Here is an 11,013-nt window from a genome sequence, read left to right on the forward strand (position 1 = left end):
CTCTGGGTTGCACACACTTGCCAAAAGCCTCCTGGAAATAAGTGTGAAACCTCCTTTGCAAGGAGGTGAGGGAGCGAGAGTAGGGAACATTATATGATTTCAATTTCCTATATAACTTGACAGTATCACCTTTTTTCTTTTTTAAAGATGACAGCAAACCAAAATTAAAATAAATATGCAGAAACATTCAGCAACGATTCTTTTCCAAAAGTCTGAAGCAAAATTTCCACCGTGTAAAATCCCATTACACTTGAGTGTCATTTACAGATTAGTTATGCCAAATATAATTTCGATTAGACCTTCAGGAGCAGTCATGGGTCATTGTAGTTCACATTTGGTAGTTCTGTTTTCAAAGCACTGCACTGTCAAGAATTAATTAATTCATTCAAAAGAGAAGAAAAATTCATTGAGTGCATTTATTAATTGAGAAATATAGCCAAGGAAGTGGCAGTGTTTTAGCCAATAATTTCAGAAAAACGTAACAAAACAGAAACACAAGAAATAATTCTGCAACAGACACTTGAGTAATATTGAAATAAGATCTCTTCAGACATGCTTCTAGAAATAGTAGAATGTTGTACTCCTTTTAGTTACGATTGTTCAGCGTACCTTCCATCACATCTTCATTTGATAGCTTCTTGCTTTCGGAGTCAACAGTTATTCACAAACAAGGGTTAATATACTCAAGACTCAAATAGTTCATACTAACAGAATTCATCTTGCATTTTTGTTTTCCCACATGAACATTTGTTTGTGACTTCTATGTCTGTTGTAGATTTAAAACACTGGCTTTGATACAAACCGTGCATTATTTATGACAAACTGGACAAGAGGCAAGTTGCTAGCACACTTACTGAGCTATTACTCAGAATGTTATAGAAATATCAACTGAAATGCCTTACCTCATAGTCAGATTAGTTTCAGAAAGGGCATTTAATAATACCTGGGAAAAGCTAAGTGATAGGTTTATGTATAAGTTGTCGAGGGAGATCTTTTTTCACATCAAGTTAAATTCAGAACCCTACTCCCCCAGGAAATTAGGAAGTGTCAGTATCCATTTTCATCCTGCTTCATCTTTCCCTCAAAAGCTGGCATTTCAACATTTCCTACATAAAACCAACACTAACCACTGCTTATTCATTGCTTAGAATCAGATTTCAGCAATAGATGCAAATTGTACTGCAGTTTTGTTGATGGCTACACCAGTCAGCCAAATTATTTGTATTTCTTACCAACCATTACTCTCCCACTCCCAAAGATTCCAGTAGCTGCATTTGACTATTTAAAGGTACATCCTGGAAAAGCACAGACCACAAATTACAAAGCTTTTAATCAGGAAACTTCACGGCAGAGATCACGTTAAAACAATGCTAAAGAATCTTCGTTTCCAGCCATCTCAATATTAAACTTTCATTTCCCACTGCTCCCTTAACTTGAAAGGGCTTGTCGCTTTGAGTAAAGGTACCTGTTCTTTGCCACAGGCGCGGCAAGCTGGTCACATCACATCTTCTGTAACACACCAGCCTGGGAGATCGGAGGGAGAGCACAGTGCTATAGTACAGCTGTAACACAGGAACAACGGCCTAATGGAGGAGTTGGGAAAAAATAATTAAAAACCCATTCAATTTTTGATTTCTTTTAAATAAAGTATATCTTCCAATGTAAAATACAAGTTTCTGGTGAGCCCTAATCAAGCACTCCCTAGAGTGCTTTCTTGTCATTGTCAGGAAAGTGGTGCATGAAGCATGAAGTTAGTCTCTTCCCATTCCTACATGCAACTGCAAACAAGGACGTGGGTGAATGACTTGCTGTAAATGAGTGCACAGCCTGCCTTTCCTACTATTTTCCCTTGTGGAAAGGGCAAAGAAATTTTGACTCCAGGATCATCCCAACTCGTGCAATGAGTAAGAGAGTCAGCCAGGCATCAAAGACAACAGAAACTTTGCCCTTCAAGTAAAATGGTGGTCTACCTTACCTTACTCCAGGAAGGATTAAGTGTGTATTAACTGCATACCTGACTTGGAATGCTTCTTTGAACAAATTTTGGGAGCAAGTAGTTTACAGATTGATTTATATGTAGAGTTGTGCCAGCAAAACAGTCTAGCTGTACTGAAATACGACCCAAAAAAAGGCTCTTAAACTGAGCTCAGTAAATTAGCCTGTTTTATAGCCAGACACAGCTAGAGTCAATGATTTATAGTAAATTACTCACAGTTGCACAGTCAGGATCCCACTGAGGAAGGAACAAAACAATAGAAGAATCCTAAACAAGTAGCATCCAATTAAGAAATGAATACATAATGCCTGTTGACCTGAAATAAACATTTCATTCATATTGATGTAGATACTTAAATCTTGAGTGGAAACGGCTACAGAGTTTTCTATTACACACAAGTCTGTTCACGTTCTTGCAGCAGGACCCAGTTTCTTTCCAGTAGTGCATTAAGCAACATGTTATTTGCTCTCCCTTCCTCTGCCCCAGGGGAGAGGTTTGTAGAATGATTTGCTTTGATAATTTGGGTGCTTTTCTTTACTGTACATGTTGCAATGCATTTATGTCATAGAAGCTTGTTAAAGAAATCTTGTTTACATTTAGATGATGATCTCTGTGATATTCTTCAGCTCCTGAGGGAGTTCATTCCATACTGGGCCCAGACTTTAAAAGCCTTTAACCTCCTCAGTGGAGTACACTGAATAAATCCGAAGAATAAATCCTTTTTTTTTTCTTGATTTTTTTCTTACTTATCTGTATTGAGCTTTACCCCATCTTCTAGACCAGTGGTCTTCAAAGCAGGGTGCACGCACCCCATGGCATGTGCAAAACAGCCCATTGGTGTTTCTGAAGAAAATACTTTTTGTACCATGAATAAATAAAATAAATAGATTTTAAACGTTGTCTTTATGCCATCTTTGTTGCATTCTTTTGTAATGTCCATTTTTGCATTTGTTTATAATGTGCATAGTATATTAGTACAGTAATACACGTATATAATTCACTAATAAATAAATACACATATTTGTATGTATATTTCAATGTATATAATGGATGGCGTATGCTCAAAATTTTTTACTGATAGCAGTGTGCAACCAAAAAAGTTTGGATACCACTATATGGATCATGATTTCCTGATGATACCACATGCTAACAACACAACGTAAGATCTTGAGTTTCTGTCAGTGTTCTGCAAGACGATGCAATACGTAAAGCAGTTGTCAAGCATACTTCAAAGAAGCTTTGGTGTTGTGCAGAGCTGCTGTGACATTCCCATGCTACATGGATGTCCCTGGTGCCAGGAATCTCACGCAGGTACACTGTGGGACTCTTGTCCAACCCAGGAGTGGTAGGAATATGAGAAATGGCAGAACAGATACGTCAGCATGGGAGTTTCCCAGCAAAGCAGACATGGTAAAAACACAGTCTGCTTTATGCTCTCCTATTTGGGTATCAGCAAAAAAAAAAAACACAACAGAATTTCTCCCAAACTGTGGACTGATCTGACTCTGGGATTGTGCATTCCCACAAAGTAAATTAGAGTGGGCATGTAAATTCTTAAAAAAAAAAAATTTCTGAACACCATTTCCACCTCGCTGAGACTTCTAACTCAAGGGCTGACACCATCATGATGTGTCCTCAAAGCCTCAACAAAACTGTCTAAATGAGAGGGTTGATGTGTTGGGCAACCAGTGCTAAGTGCTTTAGTGTTATCGTCTAGTTTTGTAAGCGGTGCATCCCTAAGTTAAATAAGTAATACTAAGGTACACGTGGTGATTCTTAAAATCCATGTGTATGTGTGTGCCTGAAAGGCTTTTTTGTTCACTTTGACAAAATTAGTTAAGAAATATGCCTAATCTGTAAGAACACCTACAAAATAAACTTACAAAGAGTCAAGTAGCCAATTTGATTTAGCGTAAGTAGTATTGTAACCTCATCCACTCTCACACAAAAACCAAATGTTTTCCGATTTGCTAACAACTTCCAGAAAAGTCTGAGTAGTTATACTGAGGTAAGCCTGAATTCTCCTAATTAAAACATAATTTTCCAAGCATTAGATGTCATATTTTGGCAGTACTATAAAAATGAATTTTCTTCCTAGTAAGAATATACATGACTTTCCCAAACATCCACCTGAAAACAACTGTTCCCAATGGCAACTTAAGGTTGCAGCCTCAGGTGCACGGATTAATTGCTTAGGGCAACCACCCATCCACATCACAGAGAGGAGGGAAATAAGGTTTAAAGCAAGAATACTTTAGGCAGGCACCAGCTACAGCTCGCTGAAACTGTCTGCTATATGCATGCAGAGCTGCTGATGCTTCTGGGACATGCTCCAGGTCCATGCTATAGCAAAAGCAACAGCCACAAATACATGGGCAACATCTTGTCACACACTAAACAATATACTCTTAAGAAGGTGACAGGTATTATTACTGTAATTATAACCTGAATAGGGGAATGCAGTAGGCAAAAGGTCACCAGCACTGATTTGTGGGAGCCTATGGAGCACTCTGTGTGGAAAGGAGCACACTGGTATGGTTGATGGCTTTAATGGGGTTGGGAAAGAGACCGTAGGAAGAAGGATGGCAGGAGGACAGTGCAAAGGTGGTTAGTTTTGCTAAGGACGGCTTATCTCGCACTATCCTGCTTTGGGAAAAGAAGTGAGCACTGGGTCAGCAAATGACTGGTGAGTGGGAAGGGGCCTTAAGTGAGGACAAAACTGTGTGTCGGGGCCCTGGGCCCACTCCCATCCTCCTGGGACATGGCTTTCTGGGCTCTGGGCCAGTTCTAGTGACAGTGCTGCTGGCCCTGGGGAAAGCTCTTCCCAAATCTTTGCTGGGAGGCGTCAGCAGAGGCTGTCCTTCCTTCCCAGGATGGGCTTTGAGTTGAGACGCTTGCCCTTGTTCTCTGCCAACATTATACTGCGGCTGGGCTGCAGCCATGCCTCTGCATTGCCTGCAAGACTGTGAGAAGAAAAGGTTTCCAAGACCATATCTGGCATTAGCAGTGACCGTAAATTTGCAACGGTAGGAACAGCAGCATCCTATAATGGGTACATTATTGATCACATTTGAGAGCGCTGACCCTGTTCCTTACTAACCTGGTATTAGTATCTTGGCTGGCAGATCTCACTCTGTTTAAGGAACTTTGTAATAAAGTTGATTTTCTGTGTGATAAAAAATATCCTGTAAAAAATATTTCTAAGAGCCACTTGAATTCCCTTCAGCAAATATAATTACAGCTATTGTGCAGAACTGCAGTTAATGAAGTGTGCCACAACAAATGTGTTTACAAGTGTGTTTCCCTAACTCCTCCTAACACAACGATTCATAAACGTTGTTCTGCAAGGACACTTTAATAAGCAAAATTTCCAATTTTCACTCTTGTTTATTACTGCTTGGATTCAATCCACTCAGTTGAGATTCTCCTGTCCACGATCACTGTAATAAATGCTCACTAATTAATACGAGGATAAATTAATTGAGACAGTCAGATGTTTCATGAACTTTGATAACTTAAGATGAAGAAAGAGTATCACCGACCTGCTGTAGATTTAGAAATAAGCTAAAATGTATCAGGTTGCCTGGACAAACAAGAGATGGAAAGCAGATATTGCAACAAAGAGATGGCTAAATCGGATTACCTGAAGTCAGCAGTCAGAAAGTTAGGAGGAGGCTGCACCCTCACTGAACAGGCACTGATCAAAGCCACGGGGAAAGTGCTGTTGTTTAAACAATCAGAACAGGAGCTTTGTGCTCTCCTAGATTACAGTGCATCTTTCACAGCTCATTCACTCCCTGATAAAGCACATCTGTCTGAGATGCAGACAGTAAAATACAGGACTGCTAAGGAGAGCTATCAAAGAAACCAAAGTCATGAAATACCAAGAAAGAACTATTTTTTCAGTCAGGCAGATGGTGAGATCCTATGGCCTTAGGAGCAGAGGCCTAACCCAAAGACAGATCAAAAAGGATCAGAAAAATCTCAGTGAGAAGGATGTTAGGTAAAAATGGGATAGGTCACTTTAAAAGAGGGTTGGAACTAAGAGGGAATTCAAAGCATTTTCTAAGGCAAAACTAGCCACAGCTGTAGTCATAGGAATACAGGTGATGGTACTGCAGAGGGGAAGGCTCTGTGGCAGCAAGGAAAACCTAGAAAGACAGTCATGAGGACAGCTGCTTACAGCCAGGCAGACAAAACTCTTCTCAGAGGCTTGTGTGCAACTGGAACTCTGCAGGTTGAAGAGTAAGAGGAGTCATGTACACAGTGAGCATGAGAAGCGCAAAGTGGGAAAGAACGCTGGAACCTGCTCCACAACGTGAGCTTCTCTCCAGTGGTATAAAATCAACGTGACACCAAGCCCCTATGCAGACTGCCACTTGGCTGCGGGGTACGCTGAATTCAGGGCTGAGGTTCTGGAAGAATATTACGGATTTAATTCTGCTGGATTACAGTCATTGCTATTCACCCCCTTAGACAATTTTCACATTGTTTTGAAGAATAAGAAGGCTTTAAAGTGCGTATAAATTACCTTTTTTTTAACAATTTCAAATAAAAGGGCATAAATTATATCTTTGAGCACTTTCAAATTGTTTTACAATGCTGGAGCCGTACAAAAGTACTTTGCGTAAAAGAGAGCTGAGCCAAGAATGTGTAACAGAAAAGGCATGAACATGTTTGGAAGAGTTGTAATATCCACAGCGCATGCAGGACTAAGTCATACACTGGCACTGAGTTTGCAGACAGGTGTGCCAGTTGTTGACATGATTATTCTTCCAGTTGTTTCTTACCACTCCTCTGCTGATAGCTTCCACCCGCTCAGCTCTATCGGCCAAAGAAATTATGTGAGCACTCCTTCATGCGCTTCTGACAAGGCAGATGGATTAGTCAATGAAAAGGGCTTAAACTAACCTGTTCACTTTGCCTGGAGCAAGTTAAAAAGCTCTTAAATGAACACTTTTATCAGCAGAGCTATGGCAGCAGCAACTACAGCATCAAAGATAGAAAATGGCAAAATCTTCAAATGGCATGGTTAGATCTGGAACTCAATATGTGTGAGCTTCTGTTACTGGGAATTACAAAAGCTTTCTCTAATTGTAATCTGGAAGCAAGGACTGTGACATGAACAGGTGTGTCTGTGTCAGCTTGTACTGCAGTGGAAATTCCACACACGCTCCTTCTAAGGACACCCAGGGCTGCCCAGACAGCTGAACTCGTGCTGCCAAATTCTATACAGGTCGGTCTACTTTGGTTGCACCTGGAAGTGCAGCACAGACGTAACCTCAGACCAGTGAGGGCATTCAGGTTTTCGAGCCCTTCTTTCCTTGTGAGCTTCCAGCATTATTCCTCTTCTTGGTACTTGTTCAGTGGAGTACTGCTGTCCATACTATAAAGAGGCTGTTTATACCATCTATTTTCAGCTATAATCTGTTTTTCCAATTTTGACTTATCAGGACAAATGTGCATTCACTTCTGCCACAGTAATAAGGCTCCAATTCAGACATGCTCACTTCATTGTGTGATCCCCACAGCAAACAATCCTATTCTCCAGAGTAAAGCTTTCATCTGAGAGACAGAAACGCCTCTCCTATTAGTGAATTTCTAGCTTCAAAAATCCCTTAAATCCAGGAGCGTTTATCTGAAACTTTCACATGCCTGAGAATAGATATTTCCAATAATACAAAAAACATGTTAGTGGAACTTCAACTCTCTTTAAAAAGAAAATCTTCTTTTTTTTTTTTTTATGAACATCCATTGCAGAAATATGCTCTTGGAACGGATAACATCCCCTCAGTCTTTGAAGATATCTTGGAAAAGCCAGCTTCACCATGAAAGTGTTTGTTAGGTCACAGCAGGAATTTGGGGACACAAATGTATCCAGAAATAACACGCTGTTAGTATCAGAAAGCATCTTGCTGAAAAAGCTATGATCGGTATACAGTGGAAATGCAAGATGTTTCTCATAGTATGATCTGTTTCTCACTGAATTCTGTTGCCTCAGACTTGAAATACTCTCCAGAGCTCCAACAAAAGGAAACACTGGGTATGTGTAAAAAGCTCACTGCCCCTATGCCTTGCATACTGTCCCTAATCGATAGGATAATCTCCGTCATGGATTGCACAAGGCTGAGAATTCAGTTCTCAGAGTCTCACACAATGGGTTTTATCACCTAAAAGCAGAAGATCCTATTCTTTTTGTAGGAGCTTGCAAATTGTTCACAGAAACCCTAATTCAGCAGAACATACAAAGACCTTGAGATGCTTTAATAGAGTTTTAATATCATTGAATTTTATAGTATGGAATTTAAACAGTACTACATATGGAAATTATCAGAGATTATATTCATCCTCTAAACAGTTTTATAAATCATTCTCCCCATATATGTATATACATGCACACAGTTGGAGTGATAAACAAGAGTTTACACAATATTTGCTCCGTTTCATGGCATTTTGCTCAATTAATTATTTTTAAACCAAGTAATGCCAGCAACTGGCAACAGCATAGTTTAGGTGTGTGTTATTCTAGATGCTGTGCAAAATGCCACACTGCAGCGGCACACGTAACGTGAAGCATCGATTATTTATTCCACTCCCTCATGTGAGGCATGAGAGCTCTTCCTTTACAAGAAGCTACAGCAGTTTATGAATTTCTGTCAATGAACCGTGGGAGATTTGTAAGTCTTTCTGTAATAGAGGAGAAAGAAGCGGAAAGAACCAAAGGATTATCAGAGAAACAAGAAAGCTGAATGTTCTAACCGGAGCATCGGATTTCAGATGGAATAAAACAGCGTGTGCTGTCTATAGGACTGGGGAAGTTAACCAGTGAAGAGTTCTCTCTGGCATCGTCTCATCGAGGAGTGGAAAAGGAAAGAGATTCTAGTTAATGTCTGAAAATACGGACTTTGGTAGTAAACACTACTGACTCTCAAGAGACTATAGGGGGAAAGCACATGTTAAAAATGACCACGAGCTGCACATCAGTGATTACTTGCACCTATAGACCTCAGTGGTGTGTGGGTTTGATGAAGGAAGTGAAAAACTGTTGATGAAGAAACAGCGAATTAACGTTACTATACAATAAACACATACTTGCCACAGCATGTCAGGATGATTTTTTGAAATATTTAGTCCCATCATTAATATAAAACTTCATTTGCAACAAAGAGGTCTGAAAATAAAAACATCTGCAATGAAGACGAGGTTTTAATTTTCTTTTTTTTATGTTAAGAGAAAGTTAACATTAGCTGGTAAGACCTATGTTTGTGAAGACATTCAGCAGAAAGAATCAAATTCACCCATACAACCTAAATTCTGGTGTCACAGAGACACTATTAGGCCATTTAAATCAGGCACAGCAATTTGATTAAGATCCCCATGCTGAGTGCACGGAACAGAGGTGGAATCCCTCATCTCGGGCTGACAAAGCAAGGAATTAGTGAGGTTATTTGAGAAGAGCTACGTCACTAAAGATTTGCTGAGCAAACAGTCTGGGAGAGTCTGAGATGTTGTCCCTGAGCAACCCAGTGTAACGGAGCCCAGTCCCGCTTTGAAGTCCAGAGGTTCCTTCCAATCTAAATTATTTTATGATTCTCTATCAATTTTATTAGCATTAGATTAGCCACTGCACTCAAATGCAGATTATCTTCGCACTCTGATGCAGAGACCTATGGCTGCTTATCCTGCAGTTCGTCTCACGCTTTCTAAGTGCCCCAGTGCATCCCCAGACATCCACTGGGAATGCTTTAAGCATTCCCGGATGCAGGCTGCGTTCCTGACTACAACAAGTCTCCTCCCTACATGCAAAACCCTGCAGGGATGAACGTAAGATCACTGCAACTTGTTCTAGTTTAAACATTTAGTAAGAAAGATTTAGTAAGAAAGAACCTACAACACCACGCATTTAAGAACAGCACAATTTTCAAACGGCTGAGAAATTGCAGTGTAGATGAGTGAGAGGCACCAGTCAGTTGACGAACACTGACAGGAGAGGATCTCACGCTCGGGGACATGAAAGCATCACAAAGCCTAGCAGCTTAGGAATTGCCGCTCTGCTTTGCATTTCGCAGAGGCTGCATCGTGGGAACCCTTTCCTTTGATGGATCTGGATTTGAACCGCTATCTCCACCCTGTGCCCCGCTGAGGCACAGCAAATTTCGTGATGCTTCGTCTCCCACCTCTGAATCCTCACCAAAATCCAGAGCACCCTTGCTCCTCTCCTGGAAATGTGACACTGCCTCTGGCAGCTCTTTTAATCCACCAGAGACTCACCATTCATCCCTGGAATTTCAGGAAGATTTTCTTAACCACCAGGAGATGGAATTTTAACTAAGTACCTGGTAGCAATTACCAATTACTTGAGAAATTACTTGTCCCAAGGCATTTTTGGGAAGGAGGAAAGCATTCTTCTGGGCAGCGTTACCTACGCCACTTACAGCACTCTTGCAAACTCTCACAGGTTTCTCTCCCAGTGCCTTTCAGGACTCTGGGAAAAAAAAAAAAAAAAGTGAACTCCCTGGGAGCTCTGACACAGAGTGAGTGCCCCTGTTACTACCGACTGCGGACGCACGGCACCTGCAGCCCTGGGCTTGTGGCGGGGCGGCCGCGGGGCCACGGCGCTCTGAGGCAGACTACCGCCGTGCTTTCATCCCGCACGGAGCGCGGCGGGGTGGGACGACAGCCACTCCCTGCACACGGCTGGAATTCTGCCCCCTGAGCTCCGGGCTCACCCACGGCGTGCCAGAGCCCGGGAGCGCGGCACGGCACCATCAGGAGAGGAAGAGCAAGGATGACCTCACCTAATACCGATCTTATCCGCAGACGACCTCAGCCGCTCGCGGCCAGAACGGGCGGTTTCCCGAGCAAACCGAGCGTCCCGCGGTCCCGTAAGCGACGGCCCTGAGGGACGGGCTCTCGAGGACAGCGGCGGAGCGCGGCCCCGCGCGCCCCCCGTGAGGCCGGGCTCCCTTCGTCCTCCTCGCGGAGAGCGGCCCCAGCGCCGCCGGTCGGGACGGGAC

At 41.9% G+C, this 11,013-nt stretch overlaps 1 long non-coding RNA gene across 1 annotated transcript; it reads right to left on the bottom strand.

Moving 5' to 3' along the window:
* LOC110394185 lies at positions 403 to 11,007 on the bottom strand. The gene is made up of 2 exons (XR_002435433.1): positions 10,795 to 11,007; positions 403 to 1,583 (listed from the first exon to the last, which is right to left on the bottom strand). It is a non-coding gene; the product is annotated as an uncharacterized LOC110394185 (long non-coding RNA).

The sequence above is a fragment of the Numida meleagris genome, chromosome 2 (genome assembly GCF_002078875.1).
Source record: "Numida meleagris isolate 19003 breed g44 Domestic line chromosome 2, NumMel1.0, whole genome shotgun sequence".
Classification (NCBI taxonomy): Eukaryota; Metazoa; Chordata; class Aves; order Galliformes; family Numididae; genus Numida; species Numida meleagris.